The sequence below is a fragment of the Benincasa hispida genome, chromosome 5 (genome assembly GCF_009727055.1).
Source record: "Benincasa hispida cultivar B227 chromosome 5, ASM972705v1, whole genome shotgun sequence".
Lineage (NCBI taxonomy): Eukaryota > Viridiplantae > Streptophyta > Magnoliopsida > Cucurbitales > Cucurbitaceae > Benincasa > Benincasa hispida.
Genome location: NC_052353.1, coordinates 33,917,524 through 33,922,681, shown reverse-complemented (window position 1 = coordinate 33,922,681; position 5,158 = coordinate 33,917,524). Strand labels below are relative to the sequence as shown.

The window sequence follows — 5,158 nt, the reverse complement described above, 5'->3', positions numbered from 1 at the left end:
ATAGACCCATCAGGGACTATGCATCACCAAACCTCTATGATTTCTCTCCTGGAATCATGAGGCCTGCCCTAGACGGAAGTAGATTCGAGATAAAACCGATGATGCTATAGATGATCCAGACTGCAGGTCAATTCGGAAGAAGGCGTGGCGAGGATCCGCATGCCCACCTCCGAAGTTTTATTGAAATCTGTAATACTTTTGTGTTCCCGAACATCTCTGCTAAAGAAGTTCAACTAACATTGTTCTCATTTTCTCTCTGTGATCAGGCTAGGAAATGGGCTTATTGACTCGAACCAGGAGAGATCACTTCTTGGGAGCAGGTGGTGGAGAAGTTTATGAAGAATATTTTCCACCTACCGAGAACACAAGGCAAAGGAAGCTTATTACTAATTTTGAACAAGACATGGACGAATCGCTCAGTGATGCTTGGGTGAGATTTAAAAGGTTGGTCCGGGATTGTCCGCATAATGGATTACCAGACTGCCTTCAAATGGAAATTTTCTATCATGGTTTGAATCCCGCTTCGCAGACCACGGCCAATGAGGCAGCCGTTTGTGGTCTGCTTGACAAAACTTATGATGAGGCGAAGAATATCCTGGACCGCATCTCCAAGAACCATGAAGACTGGAGAGAGAGTGACCAGAGATTGAGACTTAAAGATTCTGATGCAAACAACGGTGCTATTGTTTCATTACAAAACCAAATGACCGCAATGATGAATTTGATTCAAGGAATGGCGATCAGCAGCCCAACACCACAAGGTGGGCAAATCAACGCAATAAGTCAAAACACCGCAAGGTGTGCGACTTGCGGTGATGGGCATGCGATGGAAGATTTCCCGTAAAATCCACAATCTATGTACTTTGTGAAAAATAATCCCTTTTCAAATACTTACAACCCCGGGTGGAGAAACCACCCCAATTTTGCCTGGAAGAATCAACAACCAAATTTTCAACCTGTCATGCAAAAAGAAGGGCCACCAGGATTCTTCCAATGCAACAACGGTCAACAGAGCAACCAAACAACTAGCTCAGAACAACCACCGCAATCTTCTTTTCTAGAGAGCCTATTGAAGCAATATATAGAGAAACAAGACAGTGCTTAAAACTCAGGCTACGTCCATTTGCACCTTGAATTGCAAATGGGCCAGATTGCGAGTGAGCTGAAAAGTAGACCACAAGGGGCGTTGCCAAGTTCAACTGAACTTCCACGCAACCCAGGGGGATCAAGTAAGGAGCAATGTCAGGTTGTGACATTGCGTAGTGGAAAAACTATGGAGGGAGAAAAGAAGGAGCAGAGTAGAACAACTTCCATNTCAAGTAAGGAGCAATGTCAGGTTGTGACATTGCGTAGTGGAAAAACTATGGAGGGAGAAAAGAAGGAGCAGAGTAGAACAACTTCCATCGCAACCGAGCCTGAGATTGCGGTAACGCAAGAAAAAGAAAGAGAAAATGAAGCAATAGAACCTGAGGTTACGTAGACCTCGAAGTCAAATGAAACGAGAACCGTGAAAGTTCAGTTACCACCTTTCCCTTAGTGGCTAAGGAAGAAGAAAAACGAAGAGGTACAGTACCAATGATTTTTATCTATGCTAAAGCAATTACGTGTTAACATTCCTTTCAGTGAAGTGATTGAGGAAATGCCTGCCTATGCCAAGTTTCTAAAGAACATGGTAAATAAGAAGAGAGGCGCTGGAAAATTTGCCACGGTGGCATTAACGCAAAGTTCCAAATCTATTATCCCACTGAAGATGAGTGATCCTGGGAGCTTCACTATTCCTTGCTCTATAGGAGGACTCTATATTGGGCAAGACCTGTGTGACTTGAGAGCCAACATAAATTTGATGCTATTGTCAATTTTTAGACAATTAAATGTGGGGCAACTTTTGCCCACATCAGTGACTCTCCAATTGGCTGACAGATCTCTAGTTCATCTAGAAGGTAAGGTGAAGGATGTGCTGATCATGATTGATAAATTTATTTTGCCAGCTGACTTCATCATTCTAGACTATGAGGCCAACAAATATGTGTCCATCATTCTGGGGTGACCTTTTCTATCAATGGGTCGGGCTCAAATTAATGTGCACAAGGGAGAAATCACTTTGAGTATAAACGGACAGAAGCTCAAATTTAATATAATTCGTGCCATGAAATTTTCAGATGAAGAAGATCTTCAAGATTCTGATGATGACCTGAATTTAATTGAAGAAGAAAAGTCTAATGAAGAGTGTGAAGAAGAGGATGCCAACGCATCAGTAGCTGTCTGCAATGCGATCGTAGAAAAAACACACAAAGAAGAAGAAATGATCGCAACGCAAGAAGAAGAGCCAAAAGAAGAAAGAAAAACAACGAACCTTCCCTGGTGAAACCACCAACACTTAAACTGAAGACCCAACCAACCCATTTGAAGTACGCATTTCTGGGGCAGAATGAGAAGCTGTCAGTGATAATTTCCTCTACGCTCAACGAAGATCAAGAGAATGCGTTGATGAGCATTCTCAAGAAACATGTGCGAGTAATTGGCTGGACACTCACTGACATCATAGCAATTAGCCCCACGTACTGCATGCACCACATTCGTCTTGAGGACGACCATAAAACAACAATTGAAAATCAACGAAGACTTAACCCTGCGATGAAGAAGGTCATAAAAAAAGAGATTATCAAGTGGCTGGATGCGGGCATTATCTATCCCATAATAGATAGCACGTGGGTCAGCCCCGTGCAATGTGTGCCGAAGAAGGGCGGAATGACGGTAGTCCCAAATGAGAACAATGAATTAATACCACAAAGAACCATCACTGGATGGCACATATGCATGAACTACCGCAAATTGAATGCGGCCACAAAGAAAGATCATTTTCCTCTATTATTCATTGATCAAATGCTAGACAGACTAGCAGGGAATGATTTTTACTGCTTCTTGGATGGGTATGCCGGATACAATCAAATCATGATAGCTTCTGAAGATCAAGACAAGACCATATTCACCTGCCTATATGGACATTCGTTTTTCGATGCATGCTGTTTGGCCTCTGCAATGTGCCGAGCACGTTCCAAAGGTGCATGATGGCGATCTTTTCAGATTATCTCGAGGACTCAGTGGAAATATTTATGGATGACTCCTCCGTTTATGGAAACACTTATGAAGTCTGCCTAGCCAATTTGGAGAACATTCTGAAGAGATGTGAGGAGACGAGTTTGGTGCTCAACTGGGAAAAATGTCATTTCATGGTGAAAGAGGGTATAGTGTTGGGACATAAAGTCTCCCGGGAAGGGTTGGAGGTGGAGAAAGCAAAGATTGAAGCAATTGAAAAACTTCCACCTCCAACTAGCGTGAAGGTTGTGCAAAGCTTCTTGGGGCATGCTGGATTATATAGACGATTTGTCAAGAACTTTTCTAAGATTGCACGACCAGTGAGTGAAATGTTAGAGGCAAATAGAAAGTTTGAGTTTGACAACAACTGCCTCAATGCATTTAGAGTTTTAAAAAATGCGCTGATTACCGCACCCGAACTAATTGCGTCGGATTGGACAATTCCATTTGAAATCATGTGTGACGCAAGCGGGTATGCAATGGGGGCAACCTTAGCACAAAAGAAGAAAACAATTTTACATCCCATCGCATATACGAGTAAAACTTTAAACCCTGCTCAGATAAATTATACCACCACAGAGAAAGAACTCCTGGCTGTGATTTTTGTGTTGGAGAAATTCAGGGCATATCTGTTGGGAACCAAGGTAATCATTCACACTGATCACTTGTCAATCAAATATTCAATGACAAAGAAGGACGCAAAGCCAAGGTTGATCAGATGGGTTCTCCTCCTTCAAGAATTTGATATCGAGATAATTGAGCGGAAAGGGACAGAGAATCAAGTTGCGGATCACTTGTCCATATTGGAAAATCTCGAGGTTGACCACAATGAATCTGAGGTGAGTGTCGTGTTCCCGGATGAGCAGCTGTTCCACATAGAAGAATTTCCCTAGTATGCGGACATCGTTAATTATTTGATTTGTGAACAATTTCCTGAAGATTACACCTACTATAAATAGAAGAAGTTCAAGCATGAATGCAAACATTATTATTGGGATGAGTCGAATCTGTATAAAAGAGGTGCAGACCAAATCATAAATGCTGCTCAACAACGCATATTGTCACAATGCCACGACTCACCATATGGTGGGCACTTTGGAGGGCAACGCACTGTAGCCAACGTTTTGCAAAGTGGATTCTTTTGGCCTTCATTATTCAAGGATGTGATTGACTATGCAATGAAATGTGATTGGTGTCAACGCACAGGCAACATTTCATGGAAGAACGCAATGCCAATGAACACTATCTTGGAGCTAGAACTATTTGACGTATGGGGGATTGATTTTATGGGACCATTCCCTCTTTCAAACGGTAAACACTATATTTAATTAGCCGTCGACTATGTCTTCAAGTGGATAGAGGCAACAACATGCGCCGTAAGTGATGCGGCGGTAGTCTCCCAGTTCCTGGAGAAAAATACTTTCACTTGTTTTGGCACTCCCCGTGCCATCATAAGTGATGAGGGATCACACTTTGTCAATCACAATATCAAGGAGCTGCTGCGCAAGTACAATATCCTCCACAAAGTGGATACCATCCGCAAACAAATGGTCAGGCTGAAGTGTCCAATCAAGAAATTAAGTTGATACTTGAGAAGGTAGTAAAGCCTTCATGAAAAGATTGGGCAATGAAGCTTGATGATGCGTTGTGGGTATACCGGACCGCATTTAAAATACCAATAGGTATGTCCCACTATGCGTTGGTATTTGACAAGGGGTGTCATTTACCTTTGGAGCTGGAGTATAAAGCACTGTGGATGGTAAAGAAATTGAATTTTGATTTGAAGAAGGCAGGGGAAGTGTGAAAAATGCAACTGGTCGAGCTAGAAGAATGGAGGAACAATGCATATGAAAATGTGAAGATTTATAAAGAGTGCACCAAGCGCTGGCATGATCAACGCATATGCGGTAAGAACCTCCAAGTCGAGGTCTTGCTATTCAACTCACGTCTGCGACTCTTCCCATTGGTGCGGACCGTTCATAATTAGACAAGTACTTCCGCATGGTGCAGTTGAATTATCAAATGATGACGAAACCAACATATTCAAAGTCAATGGACAGCG

General features: G+C 42.4%; 1 non-coding gene across 1 annotated transcript; it reads right to left on the bottom strand.

The window, feature by feature from the left end:
- Positions 1–367: 367 nt before the first annotated feature.
- Positions 368–474, bottom strand: LOC120078839. The gene has a single exon (XR_005482120.1). It is a non-coding gene; the product is annotated as a small nucleolar RNA R71 (small nucleolar RNA).
- Between the last annotated feature and the right edge of the window lie 4,684 nt (positions 475–5,158).